The sequence below is a fragment of the Emys orbicularis genome, chromosome 2, assembly GCF_028017835.1.
Source record: "Emys orbicularis isolate rEmyOrb1 chromosome 2, rEmyOrb1.hap1, whole genome shotgun sequence".
In the NCBI taxonomy this organism is placed as follows: Eukaryota; Metazoa; Chordata; order Testudines; family Emydidae; genus Emys; species Emys orbicularis.
In genome coordinates, this window is record NC_088684.1 from 81,075,965 (window position 1) to 81,101,498 (window position 25,534).

Below are 25,534 nucleotides of genomic sequence, written 5' to 3' on the forward strand. Positions count from 1 at the left end.
TGTCTGACCCACAGCTCTCTTCAGAAACCCTACATTGGTTCCTTTAAATCTCTTCCAACCTATTTAGTGAAGATCTCTTACCACCAAACTGATCAGCTCCCCAATACACTGCCCTGTAGAGTGGGACAAGGCACTTTGGGCCAATCGCCACAACTTACATCAGAATCCAATTCCTCAGGGTTCAAACCATGCCTGTCTTGTGATGGAACGATTTTTGTCAAGGGTGGATACAGCCTAGAGAACCACATCCCAAATAAGTTTTCTGTGTGGTAAGACCTTCTCCACCAGGACCCACAGGGGAACACTCAGTTCAGCTCTTCTTGGGCAATCCAAGTGGATGACTTTGGACTTAAAGGTAAGGAATACGAGTACAGTAAGACTGGATAAACTAGTGTTAGCTGGCACTCCCTTGGGCACTCTTCACTCTGGGATTGGGCACTGGAAAGAAGTGAAGGAGGATGCATGTAGAGTAGGCACCAATGATGTAGGCCCCAACCACCTTGACATCAATAAAGCTCCCTGTGTGCAAGACCTTGATGCCTATAGTCCCAGCACTGAGAGTCACAGAATGAGAAACCCAACACCAGTCCAAGGACTTCATATATGTTATAGAGAGATGCATATCACTACTGCACATGTTCCTAGTATTGAAGAGATACCCGGCACCCATTGGGCTGTGGGCTGTTTTGTCATTTGGGCGAGAGAGAGCACAAGCATGTTCTCCTTAGGTGCTTAACCAGGATGTGGGAGATCCAACATCTAGTCCCCCTACTCCAGTGACTCTTAAATTATTTGTCCACTGTGGAATAGCTTTCACAGGAAAGACTGAGGGAGGCTCACATCAGAATATCCTGTAGCCCAGTGGTTAGAGCACTTACCTGAGAGGTAGCAGATCCCTGTTTAAGATGCTTCTCCATCTTTGGTTGACCAGTGTCTGCCACATCCCAGGTGAATACCCTAACCACGAGCCTAAAAGATATGAGAGAGCTCCTCCTCTGCCTCCCTCCCCTGCAGTTTCTTGCTAAAACAGCATAGGAGCCTAACACCAGGAGTGGTTTTGTAGCTGAGAATTGCTAGCAGAGAGAGAGGTGCCTCCCTGCAGCTTGGACTTAGGTGCTTATCTCTGTGAGAGGGGCAGGGTTTAGCATACACTCCTCTAGTTGGCATCGCCCATTGGTTGGCTTAGGCACTCCTTGCCTAGCATGCTGGCTTCATGAATCGGAGTCTAAGGCTGTGTCTACACTGCCACTTTCAGCGCTAAAACTTTTGTCGTTCAGGGGTGTGAAAAAACACACCCCTGAGCGACAAAAGTTTTAGCACTGAAAAGCGCCAGTATAGACAGCGCTTTATCGCCGGGAGCACGCTCCCGGCGATAAAGCTACCACCGCTTGTTCGGGGTGGGTTTTTTTTGTCACTGGGAGAGCTCTCCCCCAGAGATATGGGCAGTGTAGTCACGCTTTGTCACAGCGCTGCCGCAGCCGCACTGTAATGTGGGCAGTGTAGACATACCCTTAGGGATCTTTCTTTCCCCATTCATTGTACAGGAGTCTAGGTTCCTAAGGGTATGTCTACACTGTCCACGTTACAGCACGGCTGCAGCAGTGTAGACACGCTTTATCACCGGGGGAGAGCTCGCCTGGCGATAATTAAAAAAAACCCACCCTGAACGAGCGGTGGTAGCTTTATCGCCGGGAGTGCAGCGCTAAAACTTTTGTCACTCGGGGAGTGTTTTTTCACACCCCTGAACGACTAAAGTTTTAGCGCTGACAGTGGCAGTGTAGACACAGCCTAACTCAGGCTTTGTGAATCACAGTGATTTTCTAGGCACCTAAATGTTAGGTGCTGTGATGCTCAGCACACTTGAAATATGCCCTCTTCCTATTCACTCAGCTAGGTCTCCTAGTGAACTACAAAATATCATCTTGTATCCTATTACTGATGATAGAGCTCATAGGAGCTCTGTTCTGTGAGAATGTACCTCCCTGAAGACAGGTTCCTGATGCACAGGATAGAATCAAACCTGATTATGATGGTATGGATGCATGTGGAGCAGCTAGGTCGTATGTTGGTTTGCGGATATGTAATGCTGCTTGCTAGACTTCACTTGCAGCCACTCCAGCTCTGGCTTAGGTCAGTCTGTTCCACAACAAAAGTGTGGTTGAGTTTCGAAGAAGATTCGAGCAGATGATGGAGGGAAGGCAAGAGCAGGCTGAAGGGAAAATTCAAGACTTGCAGATGAAAGCTGGACTGATGAACTCTGAGGGGAAACTGCTGGGTGGGGAAAATGGCCAGTGGAAGCATGTGACTACGAGAACCAGGCTGAGGAAAAGACCGGCTGGTGAAGGAGAAATAGAGTTTATGAACAGGTTTGCTGAGCTGGAGAATGAAGAAAGGGTGCAACAGGCAGTAACTGAAGGTGGGAGGGCCAGGAAGAAGAGAAGAGCGGCAAGCCCTATAAGAAACACAGAGTTCAGAGTCCCAGCAGGATATGTGATGACTTGCAGAAGATTTCAAAGGGGAATAAAAGACAAGAGGACTTGCAGCCAGAAAGAATAGGAGGAAGGCTGGAGAATCACACCATCACCAGCAAAAGGCAGGTCTATGTGGTTAGAGACTCCCTACTAAGAAGAACAGACAGGCCTGTCAGCAGAACTAATCTGGAGAACAGAAGGGTGTGATGTCTGTTGGGAGCTAAGATACATAATGTGGCCCTGAGTCTGAAGAAGATTCTGATGGGAGCAGGAAAGAATCCACTGTTTGTCCTTCATGTGGGAACAACTGATACAGCTAGATTCTCACTGGAACGTATCAAGGGAGACTGTGTCAAGCTGGAGAAGATGCTTAAGAAATTGGAGGCTTAGGTGATCTTCAGTGGGATGCTACTGCCCCTAGAAGGAGGAGAACAAAGGTTTTGACAAGATTATGATGATCAACAGCTGGCTCAGGCAGTGGTGCTATAAGGAGGGCTTTGGGATGTTTGACCACTCAGAGGCATTCATGGACAGAGGACTGTTTTCATGGGATGGACTACACCTGAGTAGGGAGGAAAATAGACTTCTGGAATGGAGGCTGGCACAACTCATTAAAAGAGCTTTAAACTAGAAACTTGGAGGAGACAGTTGGGAGATGCTCATATAATTTCCACACCAGGTTTTTAACATTGAGAGGGAGGAAAATCAAGTAAGAAAGGATACAGCAATGGGGAAAGGAACAGCAGTGGGTAGAAGAATGGACATTAAAAGGAAAGATAGTGCAGATACCAATGATGCTAACAGTCAGGTAGGCGATATTGGCAATAGAATGACTGTACCCAATTGGGTGAGGAATGTGGGCGAAGCCAAGCAGCAACAATTAAGATGTTTGTACACCAATGCAAGAAGTAGTTCTAGTTCCTCCCTTTTGTTACTTGTGCAGGAAATAAAACCAGATATTATAGGGATAACAGAAACGTGATGGAATAGTAGCTATGACTGGAGTACAGGTGTTTGAAGGATATATGCTGTTCAGGAAAGATCGAAATAAAGGCAAAGGTGAGTGAGTAACATTGTATATTGATTATGAGGTAGACGGTAAAGAAATTAGAAGTGATGGAATAGATAAGACAGAGTCTTTTTGGGCCAAAATCACTTTGGGAGAAGAAGCTACTAGAGATTATCTTGGGCCAGTGCTTGGGATATGCTACGGACCCCCAGGATCCGATTTGGGTATGCATAGAGACCTCTTTAATGTTTTTAAGGAAATAAATACTACTGGCAACTGTGTGATTATGGGAAACATTAACTTTCCAGGTATAAATTGGAGGACAAGTGCTACTAAGAATACAGTAAAAGCTTTGTTATCCGGCATGTTTGGGGAATTGGGGGTGCCAGTTAGTCAAAAATTCTGGTTAACTAAGAGTTATACTTACCAATGGAATACCAAGTTTCAAAGAATTGGAATACAATAAAACGAATAAAGTATAAAATAGTATACAGGTACTCACCAATCTAGTAGTAGTACTGCACTGCAGAGTGATTGGTTTCTTGAAGCATTTAGGTGTATACAGGTCAAGTTTTCTATACAGTAGGTTATTTTATGACACTGTATATCACTATAGTTAGTGCATGGCATACACCCAGATCACTAAAAATACACTTAACACTAAAACTATACTGAACATAATTTAATCTTTCTTTGATGATTCAGAAGGCGCTTCAGGATCTTGCATAGTCTCAGGGTCATCATTATCAACATCAATTATCGTTGTAGATGTAGAAGGTGTAGGAGATTGGGCTGAATCTGTATTGATCCTATCACACACCCTGGAAGCTGCTTTTTTGAATGAATTCCTGATATCAGCTTGCTTACTTGTCTCTGCCTCTTTTGCATAAAAGTAGAGTGCAGAATGTGCAATTGCATAACCTCCTGGGCAGTATAACATGGCTGCCTTTTTGCAAATTTAACTATTATATCAAAAGCTGAAGCAGCCTTTCCCCATGTTATTTTGTCCTCTTCACTAAAATCATCTCCTTCACTGTCTTTATCAGTGTCCTTTAACTTTTCAAGATTCAAAACATTCTCTATTATTTCTGTATCCGTAACAATATGTGTCATTTCAACCTCCTTGTCAGCTTCAACCCATTCTTCTATCTCACTTTCATGAAGTTTGTTGATTGGGTGTGAAGGAGTATCCTTCATCATCTGATCGTTTCAGTGAAAACGATTCATATAAAACACTGTCTAGCTGCTCTAATTTAGGCGTATGCAGAGTATGGCATTGTTCAACAGCTTCATTTGACTCACAACGAGCAAAAAAATTGAGCTATTGTCCTTTCTGAGCCTTTATGTCGTATATCATGGATGAGCCAACATTGTACTCTTGAATCAAAACATTCCTATTTTTGTCCTTTTCATGACCTGTACAAATATCTGTTTTCTGTTTTAATGTCAACACAACTCTCTTACGCTTCTCTCCTTTGCTTTTTGCTGGTATTTTGGATGCCATAATGGTAAGGTGGCGTTGATATTTTACAATAAACACAGGACAATAAACCAACTGATCACAATGGCAGCTAAAAATAAAAAGAACAGCATTTGGCTCTTCTTGGCTAACTCAAGCATAGTTGGACTGCTCTCGGAAATACTCTGGTCCCGAATAGCTTCAGCATCGATTCTGGTTAGCTTTGGCATCGGTCCCGGTTACTAGATTGAAGATGTGCTGGTGTCTAGAGCTTTCTGGTTTGTAAAGTGCTGAATAACACCTCTTACTGTAGAGGGGCCCAGATTTTCCTGGATGTGATAGCTGACACATTTCTTCGCCAAATAGTCACTGAACCAACAAGAGGTGATGCCATTTTAGATTTAGTATTGATGAGTAGTGAGGACTTCATAGAAGAACTGGTTGTAGGGGACAACCTTTGTATGTGTGATCATGAGCTAATTCAGTTTAAATTAAATGGGAGGCTAAACAAAAATAGATCTGCAACTAGGGTCCTTTCAAAAGGGCTAGCTTTAAAACATTCAGGGAATTAGTTAGGGAAGTGGACTGGACTGAATAACTCAAGGATCTGAATGTGGAAGAGGCTTGGAATTACTTTAATTCCAAGTTGCAGAAACTATCTGAAACCTGCATCCCAAGCAAGAGGAAAAATTCATAGGGAAGGTTTGCAGACCAAGCTGGATGAGCAACCATTTCAAACAGGTGATTAAGAGAAAGCAGAAAGACTACAAGGAATGGAAGATGGGACGGATCAGCAAGGAAAGCTACCTCTTGGAGGTCAGAAAGTGTAGGGATAAAGTGAGAACTGCCAAAAGCCAAGCAGAGTTGGACCTTGCAAAGGGAATTAAAACAATAATAAAACATTCTATAGCAAGAAAAAGAAAACAAGAAGTAAGACTGCTAACCACTGAGGATGGGGTGGAGATCATCTAGGCATGGCCCCACACCTAAACAAATACTTTGCCTTAGTTTTTAATAAAGCTAATGAAGAGCTTAGAGATAGTGGCAGGGTGGCTAATGGGAATGATATGGAGGTAGAAATTACCATATCTGAGGGGGAAGTCAAACTCAAACAGTTTAAGGGTACTAAATCGGTGGGCCCAGATAATCTCCAGCCAAGAATATTACAGAAACTGGCATATGAAATTGCAAGCCCAGTAGCAAGGATTTTTAATGAATCTGTGAACTCAGGGGTTGTACCCTATGACTAAAGAATTGCTAATATAGTTCCTATTTTGGAGGAAGGGGGAATAAAGTGATCCGGGAAACTACAGGTCTGTTAGTTTGACCTCAGTTGTTTGCAAGGTCTTGGAACAATTTTGAAAGGGAAAGTAGTTAAGGACATAGAGGTAATTGAGATAAAATACAACATGGTTTTTCAAAAGGTAAAAGATCAACCCGATCTCCTTCTTTGAGAAGATCACTGTTTTTTTAGACAAAGGAAATGCAGTCGATCTAATCTACCTGGCTTTCAGTAAGGCATTTGATACAGTTCTATATGGGAAATTATTACTTAAATTGGCGAAGATGGGGATTAATATGAGAATTGAAAGGGGGATAAGGAACTGGTTAAAGGGAAGACTACAATGGGTCATACTGAAAGGTGAAATGTCAGGCTGGAGGGAGGTTACTAGTGGAAATCCTCAGGGATCGGTCTTTGGACAAATCTTATTTAACGTTTTTATTACTGACCTTGCACAAAAAGTGTGTGTGCGCTAATAAAATTTGCTGATGACAAAGTTGGGAGGTATTGCCAATATGGTGGAGGACTGGAATATCATATAAGATGATCTGGTCTATCTTGTAAAATGTAGTAATAGAAATGGGATGAAATTTAATAGTGCAAAGTCATGCATTTAGGGACTAACAGCAAGAATTTTTGCTATAAGCTGGGGACGTATCAGTTGGAAGTGATGGCGGAGAAGAAAGACCTGAGTGTATTGGTTGATCATAGGATGCCTATGAGCCACCAATGTGATGTGGCTGTGAAAAAGATTAATGCAGTCCTAGGATGCATCAGGCGAGGTATTTCCAGTAGAGACAGGGAAGTGTTAGTAGCATTATACAAGGTACTCGTGCGACATCATCTGGAATACTGTGTTCAATTCTGGTCTCCCATGTTTAAGAAAGATTAATTCAAACTGGAACAGGTGCAGAGAAGGGCTACTAGGATGATCTGAGGAATGGAAAACTTACCTTATGAGAGGAGACTCAAAGAGCTTTGCTTGTTTAGAGCTTAACCAAACGAAGGCTGAGAGGAAATATGATAGCGCTCTATAAAAACATCAGAGGGATAAATACCAGGGAGGGAGAGGAGTTATTTAAATTAAGCGCCAATGTGGATACAAGAACAAATGTGTATATACTGGCCATCAACAAGTTCAGTCTTGAAATTAGATGAAGGTTTGTATCAGAGGAGTGAAGTTCTGCATCAGCTTTCTAAGGGGAGCAGTGGGGGCAAAAAACCTAACTGCCTTCAAGACTGAGCTTGAGAAAATTATGGAGAGGATGATATAATGAGATTGCCTACATGTCACTGTAGGCAATCTGCGACTAATAACAGCCAATATCTCCAGTCGCTGGATTGGACACTAGATGGGGAGGGCTTTGAGTTACTACAGAGCCCTCAAAGTACTACAGGTGTCTGGCTGGTGGGTGTTACCCACATGCTCAGGGTCCAACTGATCGCCATATCTGGGATTGGGAAGGAATCTTCCCCTGGGTCAGATTGGCAGAGACCCTGGGTTTTTTTGCCTTCCTCTGTAGCATGGGGCACTTGCAGGTTTAAACTTGTAAATGGTGGATTCTCTGTAACTTGAAGTCTTTAAATCATGGTTTGAGGACTTCAGTAACTCAGCCAGAGGTTATGGATCTATTACAGGAGTGGGTGGGTGAGGTTCTTTGGCCTTCAATATGTAGGAGGTCAGATTAGATGATCATGAAAGTCCCTTCTGGCAATAAAGTCTAAGAAGGTGATGGTTTCACTTCGTGTTGTTACAAAACTGAGTTGGTGGAAAGAATCTGGAAACGTGCATGGAGGGATACCATTCTCTACCCCTTCCCCACCAAAGACCTTAATCATAGACACGTCATGTAGGGAAGCCCATTTGGACCACCTACAAATGCAAGAGACTTGGTCCCCAGAGGATATGGGGCTCCACATCAGTGTCCTGGAGCTCAGACACATCAGGCTAGCCTGTGTGGTCTTCCTCCTGTTCTTAAAAACTCCACAGTATAGATCTTGGTAGATAACATCTCTGTGATGCACTAGATAAACAGACAAGGAGGCACATGCTCATCTTACCTCTGCATGGAAACCATTAAGCTCTGGATGTGATGTCATCAAGGTGGAATAATCCCAACAGTTCCTCACTTCCTGGGTGTCAGCAGCGACCTGGTGGACTTGCTGAGCAGACAGTTGGTCACCACTCGAGTGGTTGCTGTAGAAGTCCATCATAGAGACAGTATTCCTCCATTGCTAGGCCCTGCTTGCCACTAATGTTAATGTCAAGTTGTAGAACCCTTATTCTAGAGTGGGTATGAGTCTGGGTCATAACCAGATGCCCTGCTTCTGCAGTGGTCTAAGGCCTTCATGTATGTCCTTTCATAGAACCTCCTGGTCCCATCAAAGGTGACAAAGCCACTATCACTCTCATAGCTCCATACTAGCTGAGGCAGGTTTGGCTGGCAGACCTACTACAAATTTCCATCCAGTCTCCAGTCCAGCTCCCAGACTGCCCAGACATGATCTCACAACAGCGTGGCCAAATATGGCATCCAGACATGAAGTTGGTGCATGTGATGGCATGGCTGTTGGCTGGTTGAGTACTGTGGACAGAGACTGCTCCCTACAGATCCAGGACATCCTGATACAGAGCAGGAAAATATTTATAGAAGAATGTATTTGCCTCAATGGAAAAGGTTCTCAATATGGACAGCCCAAAATGGTCTAGACCTGGTCAGGGTCTTGATAACTCTGATTCTCAACTACTTATGGCATTTAAAACAGACTGGCCTCTTATTCAACTTTATTAAAGTCCACTTCACATCGATTCCAGCTTGCCTTCTGCTGGTACAGTCATGTTTTAGTCTTCTCACCCAGCAGTATTGAAATTTCTCAAAGGGCTACTACACACTTACCCACCAGTCACAATGTACTACCTGGGACCTCAGTCTAGTCCTTCTGAGACTCATCCTCCATTTGAACCTCTGTCAAACTACTCTCTGCACCATCTCACTGTTAAGATAGTTTTCCTAGTGGCTATTGCTTCAAGTACTTATGGTCAAGCCTCCCTATACAATATTCCATAGGGAAAGGTGGTGCTGTGACATCACCTGAAGTTCATTCTAGAGGTGGTTTTGGAATTTCATCTAAACCAATCAGTCAACCTGCCTATCTCCTTCCCAAAGCCACTTGGTGCCAGAAGAAGAGAAATCACATATTAGATGTATTCAGGACTTTGTTTTATTGCATTGATAGAACCAAATTGTTCAAACTGTTGTCTCCATCTATTTATAGTCCTCTCCAGGCATTCTGAAGTTAAAGCCATCTCCTCACAGAGGATATTGAAATTTGGTAAGACAATGTATCTCTGTGTTATTTGGCCGGTGTACCTCTCCCTTGAACACCAAGGCTCACTGCACCACAGTTCAAATTACCTTATCTACCTGCTTCAGAAATGTGCCAGTTTCTCAGAGCTGCAAGGCAGTAGTGTGGAATAACCAGCTGACTTTTGTCAACATGATACATTGTACTTAGATGGCAGAGCTGATGCCAAATTCAGGAGAGCAATACTACAATCAATGATTGACTGATGCAGCTAGAACTCCTCATTCCCATCATTCTGACAGGATGCTGCTTGCCAGTCACCTGCAGTGGGATTCACACAGATTCGTACTTTATTAACTGTTCTTGTTGTTGTGTCAGCGGTTCTTCAAAATAGTGGTGTCAGCATGGATCCCATGACCTCCCCTCAATCCACACTTTTTGGAGACCCTAGCTACCACGGACTTTGTATTACAAGGGAACTGAAGGAGGGTTTTAGCCTCTCTTCCCTCTGTGCCCTCGTAAGAGAGCACAAGGAGGCCCAGGGTACGTATATGGCCCCAATGGACACAGCTAGTTTAAAAAAAAAAAAAAAAAAAAAAAGACACCCGCTCCCTCCTTTCCCCCCCCCAAAAAAAATCTCCCGCCAACCCTGATCTCATGCCCATTATGTGCATGCACAGTGGGATCCACACTGACTACAACATCTTGAAGAACCACAGTTACTGTAGGGCAACTGTTTTTTACTACGTAAATCTCTGTTGTATTGGAATATTTATAATATATTCTATAATAAAAAATCTTGTTTCCATGACAGATTAGTTTTTTAGGTAGTGAATTTTCTGCATCAACTAAAATTATTTTCTTAAAATACTTGCTGTTTTTATTATTTGGTGCTTGCTTTAATTGCCATTTAAAAATGAACTGAATGGGAGGTATAACAGATTATCATTATTTATTTGTTCAGCAGTTACATTTGGCTTTCAAGCTACAATTTTAATAAAACACTCAAACCTCTTTATATATTTTGCTTAATATAGTTTTAAAAGAATCTTAATTCATATTGTTTATAAAATAAGCTGCAGAATGTAAAGGCATATGGATAAGATGGTGTTTCATGTTAGTGCTCTGTCTGTGTAAGACCCATTTTGTGATTTAAAGTTTCAGATCTGTGTATGGGAAACACTTTATGGACGTGAGTGTTTTTGGAGGGGAAAGGTGCTTGCCCACATGGTATTGGGGTAACTTACTTATACCTGGTGGCTCTGAAAATGCTTACTTTGCTTTCTTACTGTAATAGAAGTTACAGTAGTTGGAACAATTGTATGTAATAGATTGGGTCGATACAAAGGAAAAGCACGGTTCTTGTCTTATGTCACCCTTTCTACAAGAACAATTGAGTGTGTTGAGATCATACAAATTGTTCTGAGCTGTACCATGTATTTTCTTAGAACAGGTTTGGCTGTTTTAAATACCTGAATTAGGAAAACGTAATGTAATCTTTAAACATAATGGACTAGCGAAATTATGCCCTAGTTTTAAAGGGGTTTAACTCCTGTTAACATCAGAAGCTGCACTCAGTTATGCTGAAGCTGAAAATGATTGAGTGTACTCAGCATGATTTAAGATATGTTACATATATTTGTGGCAAGTTGTTAATAGCATTCCGAAATGTCTGATAGTTGAAGAAGACTGTTTTGTTTTGTTTAAAATGTGGATTCTTCATGCTACTAATTCTGTATCCATGTATTTGTAGTAAGAGGTCAAGCCTTTAGCTGGGGATATCATTTGGGAATACTGTAATGTAAGTGAAATCTATGACGTCTTAATAAGCACCAGGAGAAGGAGATGGGGATCATTCTACTATGTGCCCAGGGGGTACCTTCCCTTAAAGCAGATGAGTTGGAACTGTTCAACTTTTTATTTTTTTCACTTTTACCTTCAGGGGGAAATTGATCGATTGGAGATGATTATTCCACAATCTCTGAATCTTTCTTCCTCCATGCTGTGATGGGAACACCTTGAAGTTTAAAGGGGTTGTGTCTCCTATGTGCATTGTGGAATAAACCCAAGGATTTTATGGGGACAGTAGTCCTCTTAACACAGTTAGTATGATAGCAGGCAACCTTGGAACTAAAGTTTGTGGACTGAAAAGGTTATTTTAGTTAAATTTTACTGACCAAACATGAGAATTGTCTGTATGGATGTGAGGTTTGGAGTTTTTTTGGGTAAGTCTCTGGGAACACTTGGGTGTATCTAGATGAGATAGTAGAACTGAGAATTACAATGGCAAATAGAACCAAATTAGAAAAGGTGAACCGCTAATACTGTCTCAAAAAGACCAAACTTGATGGGGGACTTGGGATATTGGCTTAATAATATGAATGTAATTTTTTCCATAATGTTTTTTGTTCAGACTTACTTCTTGTAATGTTAAAAAAAAAAAACCCTCTTTGATAGTAGCTGTATTTATGGAGAAATACATAAGTAAAATATATAATTCTTGTTCATAACTTTTTTTTAACCAAGCAAAACAGTGAATCAAGTCTGAGTTTTATATAATGTATTAATGCATGCAGAATGAATTGGGGGAAATTCACTTGTGAACTCTATTCCTTGTTAAATTTTGACTTTTTTCTCTTAACTCTTAAAATATTTCTATGGCATGCATGGAAAAGATGGGCTTCTTCAAATGTCTTTTAAAATGTATACCAAAGAAGCACATCTGTCTAAATTAATATAGCTTATTGGCACTTTATCAGTATATGTAATATATGGATGTTCATTAAAAATTTAATAGAATTATCTATCACTCTTATTACCTCCCTAACTGAATAGAACTGGTGTCTCTCATTTCTTTTACTGTTGCATCCCAGCAGGAAGTCCAGTCAAATGACTGGAAGAGGGTTGGGTGACTCATGCGGGGGAAGCCGGAGAAGGGTCAGGTTTTCAAGCACTTTGCACACTCGCTACCTAAGCTGTAAAAGCAATGAAGAGAGAAGCGGGAAGGCAGCTGCTGATTTACCTTTTTCTAACAAACATGGAGTTCAGCATGGGTGTGGAAAATCTTTAATATTGTTAATATAAAACCTCTCTTTAACCATAAGAATTTTTGTTTCATTAAACAGTGGTTTTATATTAACAAAGGTGAGGTTTTTTTGCAAAAAGTTGAAAAATCTCCAGTCTTTCTTGTATATTCAAATGTGGAGCCACTTTTCCGTTGGCCTAAACTATATCAATGTGTCAGAACTTAGCTTTCTGTATGATTTCTAATTATTCTTTTAAAACATATTTAAGTTACTTTGAACAAATTGTAGCATTTGTTCTTCTTTGTGATGTTGGAAATTGGAATATTTTATATTACAGGACAGTTTTTCCTTTAGTCAAAATCTGTAATCTATTGGATAGCATATTTTCCTTGGATTTGATGAAATCCTGGCTCCATTGAAGTTGATGAGTGTTTTACCAATGACTTCATTGGGGCCAGGATTTCACCTATTGAGTTCAGATACTCTTGGGATAGTTCTGTTACTAAAATTATTCAGATCAGAGATTTTTCTGTCAGATGGATCACTGCACTTTCAACAATCTTCATCACCCCCAAATATTTTGCATTTAATAAATATCTAAACAACTCCTGCTGAAGAAATATAGTCTGTAGTGTTGACCCTGTAATGCAGAGGGTGTGTGTGTGTGTGTGTGTGTGTGTGTGTGTGTGAGAGAGAGAGAGAAATCTTCCTCTACTACAACTCCAAATGCTTTTTCAAATAGAGTAATATTGAAGAGGAGGAAGTGAAAAATTCAGTGTCTCTTTTTAAATTTAAATCTTCTCTCCCTCCCTGTCTCACACTCTTTCATTTTTAGGATAGTTAAGCACTGGAATAGGCTTCAAAGGGAGGTTGTGGAATCCATTGGGGGTTTTTAAGAACCGGTTTTAAGAACACCCGTCAGGTATGGTCTAGGTATACTTGGTCCTGCCTCAGTGCAGGGGGCTGGACTAGATGACCTCTTGAGGTTTCTTTCAGCCCTAGGTTTCTATGATTGTCTTTGATTTTTCTTGAGAAAAAATAATAAGTGTAAAACCTATGTCTGTTTCTCTCTCACATGCACAGTTTCTGCTTCTCTCTCCCTCATCTTTATACTTCTCATTCTTTGGTGCGTTTTTCTGCTGGAATACTCTTTCCTCCCTTCCAATCCCTTTCCTACCAAAAGAGGGCCAGACATCACCATGATTGTCTCTCCCTCTGGCTGGGAGGGATGGATATAATTCCCTGTGACGTGTACTGAGTGCACTGCTCTGAAGTTCTCCCCACCTTTATTGCTTCTCTCCTTTTGCCTCTTCTCTCACTCCTCTGGTGTGCCTCAGTATCCTACTCTTTCTGATCCTTCTGTCCCTTTAAGATTTCCAGGATAGTCCTATTATCACTGTACTAGATACTTCAGCAACAACAGCAGAATGAAGCTGAGATGATCCTAGTCAGTTTCACTGTACAGCTTCTGCTGGGCCACATTTGATTGCATTATATGCAGGAAGCAGGAGCATAGGTAGCAATTCTAGGACTGCTATCCATCTTGGTATTTTCACAATCACCCCTGTTTTTCTGGGACTGATTGTGGGAAAATTCCTGAGTTGATTGTAACAAAATAATTCTCAACTTCATTTATAATCTCGATCACAAAGTTTATTCTTCAACTTGTGTATACTAATGCACTCATTCTCTCCAAGAGAGAGAGAGAGAATTAGTACCATTACAAAAACTATAAAATATTTCAAAGATGAATAAAGCAAATAACCTGGTGTGGAGAAAAGGGTGTTGAATTTCACAGGCTTTAAATTTTATAACATAATCTGTCAACTTGGACGTGCTTGAAATTGGTCTATTAATGAAGATGAGTATACATGAACTGACCTGTTTCTTTCTGAATCCATTGTGCCTTTTTTTCTCTTACATTAAAATGACCGGTCAGTGCCTAATGATGTACTTTAAAAATGACTTGGTTAGTGCTCCTCTGTGGGCATAGTGAGAGGACTATTACAAATTAAAGGCTAAATTCTACCCTTTGGAAAATTAATATGCTCGGATACTAAACCAAAATGATGCCCTGTATGGTGTGAGCTGAGTAGATCTCTTCCTACAATTTATTTTGAAACTAACATGTCCGTTAATGAATCTAATGCTGGGAGGATGGTAGAAGAGGTTACCAGATGCAACTGTTAAATAAATACATGTGCAGTCTGAGATATACTTTAAATGCTACTTAAACATAATAAATCTTATTTTCACAACACTTTTCATTCTGTATGGTTCAAATATTCTACAACTATTTATGTACAAGACCCCTGGAAAGCAGCCAACTCTGCAGTGGAAGATGACAACTAACCCCCAGTGGGAGACAGGAAACTCTGGGCAAGCAAAATAGGGCAAATCTCCTGCTCTCAAGAAAAATGCCATGGCATCTTTACTGTTCACGAAGAGCTGACTGATCTTCACTCTTTAAAGGTTCCATCAAAAAGACCTCCATAAGTGTTGCCAAAGATCTGCTTTTCAGAGGAGTAGCACTTGTAGAAGTTGTTCATTGGTTTCAAAGTTGTTTATTGGTTCCCCCCCACAACTCCCTTTTTTTGGTCAGGATCCCTACAATTACAACACCGTGAAATTTCAGATTTAAATAGCTGAAATAATGAAATTTATGATTTTTAAAATCTTATGACCTTGAAATTGACCAAAATGGATCTTGAATTTGGTAGGGCCCTAGTAAGGGGAGGGGTTGGTCATGCCGCGTATGTACATAGTATCTTGGATGGTGTAGCATGGTGGCTGTTTACTGAGCTCCCCTTTGTCAGGGCGAGGGGTTGCTTTGCAGGCACCATGCCCCTTTTAGCACCCTCTTGCAGGCCCCTTAACAACTGCACTCAGGCTTTCACATAGATAACACATAGCCCCTGTCGGGCTGGTTTAGTAACCGAAAACTCTTCACCGCCCTCAGGGTCCCAAAATAACGTCCATCACTACATAACAGTCCATATACTTAGCTCTGGTGTCCTCTCTCACAACCAGAGCTCTTTTTCTGTCCCTGTCTGTTCTCACAGCCTGACCTCCCTGTTCTTTCTAGCTGGAGCTTAGCCTTTCAGCATGGGCCTTGAGGGATGCAAACTTCTAGAAAGGCGCCTCCTGCTCCCTGGCTCCTCTCTGTTACAGCTTCCTGAGTCTCAGTGTCTTCCCTACTCGAGCCCTTCTCACTTTCCTGAGCTTTCCCCTCTTCACTGCTCTTTATAGGGTAATCAATCTGATCTCTCCAAGGTGTGACTCATTATATAATCATGGCTGGCTAGCTCCAGCCCTTAGGAGTCAGGTTACTCTTTCATAAATGGGCTAGCTGCCCCAAGTACTGCCTCCTGCTATTTGTACTACCATGGCCATACTGTTTTTAGCACGCTAGCTGGATCAGCGCTAGTTTGGGTATGTCTCCCCAAACTGGAATGTACATCTCCATCTTGAAGTGCAGACATACCCTAAGAGGGACAAGTCCTCATTTCCTTTACTTTCCCATTCTGCTCTCACCAAAACATCATGTTTTCCCTGAAAAACCTGACAGTCTTTCCGGTAGGCCCCTTGTTTTAGCTTAGTTGAATTGTGTAGTTTGATATCCAGTCTTTTTAGAAAATGTCACCCCACTCTTAGGACTAATTATCATGAAGGCTGCGATTCTGTCACGGAGGTTGCGGAAGTCCCTGGGGCCCCAGAGCAGGGTTGGCTTGGGGCAATCAGCCCCTGTGGCCAGTGCAGGGGCTAGCTCTCGGCCCCCAGGACACCCAGAGCATCAGCGCCTGGGGCCCCTGGAGCTGCTAAGTTTTAGTGAGGGGTATTTATATTGTAAAAGTCATGGACAGGTCATGGGCCATGACTTTTTGTTTATTGCCCATGACTTTTACTAAAAATACCTGTGACTACATCTTAGCCTTAATTAAAATATAATGACCATACACCATCCTGACTCCCATCCTTTCAGAAATTCCTGAATGAAAAGACAGGTTTTATCATTTCTGAAGTATATTAAAAGGAACAACTTGGAACATTTTTCTGCTTGATTACTGACAGGAAAATTAACACAAACCATTGCTCCCTCATGAAGAAAATAGATTTAAAGTCCACCCAGTTCTTCCATTGTTAAACCATGAGTAGATTTAAAGCCATTCAAAATTACTGATCCTGAAAAGCAAAGCTACAGCACCACTAAAGGGGTTCATAGAGTGCATGGGTGAATGTGGAGGGGGACCAGGTGACAGTGGATGAGTTAGAAAAATTGCCATTGCTTTTCATAACTAATTACTTACAGTTGAAATCCTGTACTTCATGCAGATAATTAGTAACTTCAGTATTTTCATGCAAAGACAGACATATTTTTTTTAAATTGGTAACTTTTACTTTTAATTAGAATATGAAAGTCTCTCTCCAACATCTCTCTCTGTTAAGTATGGCCCCCATGACCATAGTATCTGAGCACCTCACAGTCTTTAATGTATTTATCCTCACAGCACCCCTGTGAGGTAGGAAGTACTATTATCCTCATTTTACAGATGGGGAAGTGGAACCCAGAGAAACTAAATGACTTGCCCAAGGTCACACAGGCTTCTGTGGCAAAGCTTGGATTGAACTTTGGTCTGCTATATCCCACGCTAACACTTAACCATGTATGATTTCCAAAATAAATCTGTCTTCATTGCAGGACATTCTGAAGCTGATACTCTGGTACCTAGTCACAAAAGTAACTTAAGTATGGGGTGATAAGTAAAACTAGTCAGACTTGGAGATGTAAACTTTCCACCAGTTGCACAGAGATTTAACTTCCTGAGTCCCATTGGCTTAAAAGGACATTAAATGGGCAGGAAACCCCTCCCGGTTTTGAAAGATTAGGGGTTAATAGTTTTTAATTTTCTTTTAAAATCTATGTGCAGGGGAAAACAAATTATGTCGGCTATCATGGGTGCATAAAACTTACGCCACGTGACATTGCAATGGCTCTAGCCAAGCCATTGAGATACATATTAACCAGATTAGGTGGTGTTTTGTTCCGATTGTACAAATGGACATGGTACAGATGTGTGCTGCGTATTACAAGAATATCACCCATGGCATGTTGTGGTGCTATTATGATGCTCTCTTTGCAATACAGGAGTTTAACTGCTCTTTCATTAGTTGTGCATTTCAGAGGCATACATTAGGGGTCTCCCTGCTGTCCCACCCTTTCAAGGGGTGCAGTTTGTTCCTCCAGTATCCCTAGCCAGCTCTGCTGGCTGGTGCACGTGGGAAGGGCATGGAAGGTAATAATCAGGACTCGCACCTGCTGTCCAGAGAAACTCAGAATTGGAGTTGTGCCTGGACTTGAGAATCGCTTCTTGCATATCCCCCGACCACACACACAAACATTTGTACCCACATGGTTACAAACCACAATCTGGCCTTCATAGTGTGCATAATACTGCATTAGTTAGTGTTAATGCACAAAGAAACGGTTATTCATTATGGCTGCTATTACTGCTTTTCTAATCTAAATCAATCAGGTGTCCAAAGCCCAAATTAAAAAAGGCCTAGTTCATATTGCATAACAGAGACAGAAATGGGTTTCAAAATTAAACTTTCTTTTTGTGAATGGTTAGACTGTAAAAGCACATCGCAAACCACCAGCCTTTCATCCTCTAAGTGATATCAACTAAACTAAATAAATTGCTCCCATGCTGAGAATTCATACACTTGAAACACTTCAGGCCAGAATTTAACTGTTTAGGTAAAAAGTATTTTCAGTGAACTTTCACAAAAAGTTCTCTCTTTCTTTTAAGACCATCTTCCTGATTTGTCCCATTGTTTTGATTATTCCATAGTTTGTCTTTGTACTTCTTCCTGGGCTGTAACCAAAAGAACCATCTGCTGTTGGGCAAGATGGTGCTGAAGGAAAATGTCAATGAAGAAAGGCACTACATGCCTCAAAACCAAGTTTTGGGCATTGAAAAATCAAAATGCTATTTTAAAAAAAAATTCAACACGTGCAGCAAACAGATAATAATCAGCACATCTCTTTGTTTTTAAATTTACTTTATTTAAGTAGTATGAAGCTTAAATGCCCCCAACTTCCTATTGGAGAGGAGGTCCCATGCAGGGAGAGAGAGAGAGGGGAATGTGTCCTGTTTCTCCAGTGATGTCACAGTTTTCATTACCATCTTGCCCTTTGTCACTGATGTCCTTTGTGGGCAGAGAATAGAAAATGGGTTGTATAGGCACTCAGACCACTGGAGAATGAAAGCAAAATGTGGGGACAATGCAGTAATAATAATTTAACTCATCGGGTTTATCAGCCATCCGTATCCCTGATCTATTTTTCAAAATCAAACAGAACTGAAAATCAAATTTCCATATAGTTATTCCAAAATGGTTTCCATCTCATTCTGTCCGTGGGACAAGCCATCTCTAATGTATTGTCCCTTGGATAACAGGTGAGTCTTGTGGCATGCCCTCAAGGTCACAGAATCTGGGGCTGTGTTGGACTTCTGGAGCCATGTAATCTGCTGTAATAGCACCAGGCTTCACTTTCATTTAAATCAGGGTCCTATGAAACTACTGGTTTATCAATCAAACATGCCAGTTAAAAACATTATATGGAAGTCCTTTTTGAAGAGAAGCACTGCTGGGGCCTTAACAACCAAAGTGTTGCTATTGATGTTTTTGTATTCCCACTGTATGGAAATACGGATATTTTATTTTTATTTTATTTTTGATTTAGATCTTAGATAGAAATCTCTGGAACCGCAAAGCAAAAAATGAAGTTTTAGATTAGAGGGTAACATCTGTTAACTGTGGTTGTTTGCATTGCTGCATATCAGAAATTATATGAAAACAGGTATGCATACAAATATATAAGGCTTTTGGTTTACTGATTATAATGCACTATTTATTGAAACACAGTTATGGCTAACAAATGGATCTCCAATTTAAGTAATTTTCCAGGCATATGAAATGTTTTCTGTAAAAGAAACTAAGGAATGGCAGAGAGCTGTTTTGTATGCAAGAGGTATTAGAAGCATTATTTGCTAAAAACTTCAAATGACTGAAGTGATACATCTTCAGCTAAAAAGATGCAGAGGTATCTAAACCCCACGTAATTTAGCAGTGAAATCTAACAAAGAAAACACCTTCAAATATTTTTATGAAGCTTAAAAGTTGCCAATATTGGGGCTGGTGGCATGATCAAATGCATTTGAAGAGCTACAGTAAACAGAATTGTGGCACTGCACATGTCGGGAGTTAGTTCCCAAAGTGAGCCAATAGAAACATGAATATCATAAACATAAGGCTGCAAAATACTCCACAACAATAATAATGTCACTGTTGTAATCTTACTTCTCTTGCCTTCTGTTTGCTGTTACTTGTTGTGTTTGCTATAGTCTTTCTGAAAATGAATAAACAGTTTATAAAAGGCCTCCATGGAACAGTCTAATTGATGCTTGTACCTTTGGAAAACAGTTTACCTAGACTGATAGTGCCATGATAACGTGCAATATAGTGCCATCGATCCATGCAGGAACTCCCCACTGACACAATGGGGGAGTTTGTGTGACTTTTTAAGGTGTTTATATGTCTGGAGGCTTGATTATCCTGGCAGCTGTCAGCATGCACCTCTTATTGAAGTAAATGGAAGTTATGCAAAATAATTGTGATCTTGTACAAATGCTGCAGCCAACCATAAGCATCCATTGTAGTCATGGCATAAGTATGACTGGTGGAGATGATGAAGAAATGCTTAATTGTATTATAAGGGAGGAAATCTGAGTTTATATAGGGTATGAGTTAGTTGACATAGGCTATGTATTTGATCCACCAGGAGCAAAGAAGATGCACTGACATCTGTTTTAACTTGGCCACTGGTGTAATGTCTCAAACTGGCCAACATAATCATCCTTTTATTTGAATCAATTCTTTGGAATTCAAGTCATTGTAGGAATTACTGGACACTCAACTTTGTCATTTGGAGCCAGGAAATGGAGATCTCCAAACAAGTAAGCAGAGCATATGCCTAACTTGAAACACATGAGTAGCCCTGTTAAATTCAACAGAACCATTCACATCCTAAAAGTTCCCCAAGTACCTTTCTGAATTGGGGCCAAAGTTCATTTTCTTACCAGCACTTCTGAGTGCCACACCCATATTACAATTTGTATAATTGTATATTCCATTTTTCCTTGTTAATTTGATCTTGTCAGTAGTTAAAACTGGGTAATTTAACAATGGTGTGAAACATCCATAGGGAATTGAAACTTACTAAAATTTAATGTGAAAGAGAGACCTGTCTTGCACCTGTTATTCTGCACCAGTATACAGTGACCCCAGAGAAGAGCAACAAGGAGTTTTCTTTTGAAAGCGAAGGCAAAAATTCTGCATTATATTAAGGAAGAAGTAGCCTCAGGGAAGATCTTTCAATCAGGGTGAGCTGACAAAATGCTGTGGAGTAGCGTCCACTTTTAGTGTCATGTTGAAGAAATATGACAAGACTGTGCTAGCGGGAGATCCACCCCAAACTACAAGTATAAATGTGATGGGAAGAGAACCTGTTGTAGAGAACTAACTGGTGCTGAGGTGGTAACTTGAAAATACTAAAGAGATTTTTTTCTTGAGCTCTTACAAAAGATGTGGCCCAAATTTCTTGAGTAAATTGGACTAATTGATTTATTTATGATTGTTTTTGGACTAGAAGAGGTTGACTTTTTTTTTTGTTTTGTTTCTTAAAACACAGTAGTCTAGTGAGACACTGGCACTACTGCCGTCTTTATTAGTATCCTGTGACTCAAGCAGTTCACTATTCACAGTTACCTGGACTGCTATCAGATTTCTGCCTGGAGGACATCTACAGGGCTTTATAGAGCACACTCAGGCCAGGTCTACATTACGGACCTATATTGGTATAACTATGTTGCTCAGGGGTGTGAAAAAGCCACACTCCCTGAGTGACAGTTATATCAACCTAACCCCCCCCCAGCTCTCCCCCCCCCTCCCCCCACACACAATGCAGATAGTGCTATGTTGATGGGAGAGCTTCTCTTATTGACATAGCTACCACCTCTTGGGGACGTGGATTAACTATGTCGACGGGAGAAGCTTTCCTCTTGGCTTAGGAGCGTCTTCACTTAAGAGCTACAGTGGTGCAGCTGCGCCAGTGCAATGTTTTAAGTGTAGACCTGCCATCAGACAGCACTTGAACTGCTGCCCATAAGAAATCAAAAGAGAGAATTTCACTGCTTCCAACTGCAAACATGATCTGGACCAACAAACTGTAGTCTGTGGTGACTGGGAAAATGGCTATGTCATTATGTTTTAAGGGGCAGAAGCATTTTGGGGTAAGCTATAGAGCAGTTTCCCTGGCATGTCTTACTGACACTTTATTTATAGAGAGGGTGAGGGCCTGGGGCAGAAAACAAGAAGATGGTTCTAGTTGACAACTTCTCATTTCTTCCATATGTCAGACTTGTGTCTGTCTGTCTGAAAGCAGAAATAAGCAAAGGTGATGCTCCCCTATGTAATTCTTCTGATAGAAGTGGAGACTGAGTGGCATACAAAAACTATGAAATATTGATGTCATATGAGATAATGAAGGTCTGATATCAGGTGACTGAAAATGGCATAAACAAATGCTACTGCTATGTGAGGATGACACCCACAGCTTGCTTGACTGATGATGTTAAGGAATATGTCGTAAGGGAGGAAGATTTGATGTAGGGTTGCCAAGCCTCCAGGATTGTCCTGGCGTCTCCAAGAATTAAAGATTAATCTTTAATTAAAGATTGTCATGTGATGAAAACTCCAGGAAACTGCCAGGAATACGTCCAACCAAAGTTGGCAACCCTAATTTGATGGAACCCCTGTGTAGGCGTTTGTAGGCTTTCATGACAAAGAACTTTACACAAGAGCAGAGACCATATTAGCTCCTGATGCTTATTTCAGCTTATAAAACTGCATCCTTCTTGTGCCTGAGCAGAAGAACAGTCCTTATAAAAACGTCAGAACTAATTAGGGTCAGCATGCAAAATAATAATAAAACTCTCCAAAATTCCTCTGGATCACCAAACAAAGTTCCCTCTTGTCCAGCCAAAAAATCTTGGAAGAACAAATGGAGCTTGTAACATCAAGGTCAACCAATTTGAGCTGTGATAAAATAAGGAGAGTACGTTCCACAACTGAAGATCCCTCACTAGTACACCTCCAATCTCCACATGATTAAAGCAGGTAGAACTGTTAGAATAAGGATCTCAAATGTCGAAGTGTTGCAAGAAGAGAGAGGTGATATCTGTTGTAAACAGATTCCAACTGATTTATGAATTGAAGGGTTAAATCAACACCTTAAATTGGGCCTGGAAGGAAACTGGGAGTTAGTACAGATCGCAGAGCACTGGAGTAATGTGCTCTCTGCAATGAACACTCCTCAGCAAATGGGTCTGCACATTCTCCAACAGCTGAAGTTCTGAAGCAGTCTGAAGGAGAAACTCAGTAGAGTGCGGTAATCTAGTCTTGAGGTGACAAAAGGTATGGAGTGCTTTGGTGAGCCACACAACAGGGAGAGAAGTTTACAGTCTCCTACCCAAGAATAAATAGTACAAAGCGCTCTTGGCCATTGCCATTACCTGGAAAGCCAGAAGCATTTGGGAATCCAATCGAACACACTTTATTGGACCAGCGTAACAAAAGTCAGGCATATTTCCCACTGGAAGGAACCAATATTGCCTTTCCATACCTCACAACTCACCATCATAATTTCAGGGTTGTCTCTGGGGAAGGGGGGGGGAAGTGGGGGGCATCCAGGAAAGTTAATCCAAATTAACGGTGTGACTTTGAAGTGGATTAGTTAAACCACATTAACCCCCTCTGTGAACACCCTCATTCAGAATTGAAGTGGACTTCATTTGGTTTAGTTTAATTCACTTTGAAAGTGAATTGAGCTAAAACGAATTAAGTCCATTTAAATACTGAATAACAGTATTGGGGGGGGGGCTATTTGCTTATCAACAACATGATGCTTTATCAACAGTAAAATACAGTGTATATTAGAGACTGACTTTGATACTGACCATGGATGTTTTTAAAAACTGGAGGGTTAGCTCAGTGGTTTGAGCATTGGCCTGCTAAACCCAGGGTTGTGAGCTCAATCCTTGAGGGGGCCATTTAGGGATCTGGAGCAAAAATCTGTCTGGGGATTGGTCTGGCTTTGAGCAGTGGGTTGGACTAGATGACCTCCTAAGGTTCCTTTCAACCCTGATAGTCTATGATTTGCATCACGGTCAAATGCAAAGGAAGGTCATGGATGCTCTGCCTACCCTCTTTCTTCTCCAAATGGAATTCATCTAGATGAAATTGATAGCAATGTGTGTTACAAATGAGCTAAACATGTTATCATTTCGGACTGGGACTTTAAAAAAAGTCAAGCACCCAACTCCCATTGAATTTCCATGTGACATTTGAAAAATCCCAGTTTCCATCTAATAGTTCTGCTTTATTTATAATTTTGTGTTCTGATTCCCACTCAAGGTTACATAAGTTACATACTAGTTACAGTCAAATAACCTCTTAATCTTTAGAGGGCTATATATGATCTCTGATGTTTGTGTGTAAGTCCCATTGACCGCAATAAGACTTCTGCACATGCAGACTGTGCCCTTTATTTGGCAGTCCCTCTAGTTGTTGTTATTTGCTCTAATTAATGGAATCTTTAGTGGGAAGGGTATTGTGTATTCCCAATGTATTTATAATAGCCAATGTGTTCTTATGTTGGCTCTCTCCTCTATTTTAATAGGGTTTTCTAAAATTTTCTCCAGGCACTCAGAAAAGGTGTAACAACTTCAGCAGTGTTTAGTTTTTAGGCTGCATTTCAACATTGCATTATTTCTAATCAAAACACCTTCTTTGGCTTTTGTGAATGCATGTAAGCAGCAGACAGTATGCAGTAAATGAATTTGGCTGCTTTTGCATAGCCGGTATGAAGATTGCAAGCAAAATTGCTTTTCATTTTGCCTTGACAGGCAGTTTTAATTTTATTCATCATTTTAGTAGATTATATAACATTTCAGTTTTGTGCATTTCTGTCTTTTGTTTCTCTCTCTGTATCTTTTTTAGCGTTATGTTTATGTTGAAAATATGAAAACAACAATAAAGAAGAGACCAATAATAGCATCTTGTAGTAAAAAGGGCTTATTAAAAGGATATTTTCTGCCTTGGTGAAAAAATTCCTTGAAAACATCATAAATACTTCTGTAATACACAGACCTACACTTTTATTGGTTTCAGAAGTTGATTGTCTAGAGAAACAATTTAGAAAATAAAATAAAATTTCACATCTTAAAAAAAAAAAATAGGTGAGTCTTCTTCATAGTCCAGTTAGGAGGAATCCAGATGAAATACCAAAAACGATTAAGTACATAGCTATGCAAAGGGAGAAGCCTAATAAGCACTGTGTGATAATGAAGTGGATACATTTCTATTTTGTAGAAAAATTGCTAATACTGTAACATTCAATAGGTTTGGTTTTATTATGTGCTTACAGCAATATGAAGAGCCCTGCAAGTATGCAATAAAACTGAGCAGATTTGATGTTAGCGTTATTCATTGATGTCCCTTGCACTAGGGAAGTTCTGTTTAAATAACCACTAAAGGTTTGTGGCACACCATCTAACCTTGGATTTTAAAGATTAGGAGCAGGAGGAGAATCTTTCTAGTAAAGGGTTTTTCTTAATAATGGTTTATGCATAATTTTTTCTAAGTACATAAAGACTTTTATTTAAGATTTCCAAGATTTGCTGGTAAGGATGATTCATAATTAAGGTCCACTTTTCCTTGGGGATTAGGGACCAGTGTTTGTTTTTTGTTTTTCTAGCATAGCAACTGAATTTCATCATTCACGTTGTCATTTAGCAATAAAAGGCAACTTCACCAAAGAAGCTCACAGTACAAGTAAAATTGGAAGTAAATGGAAGC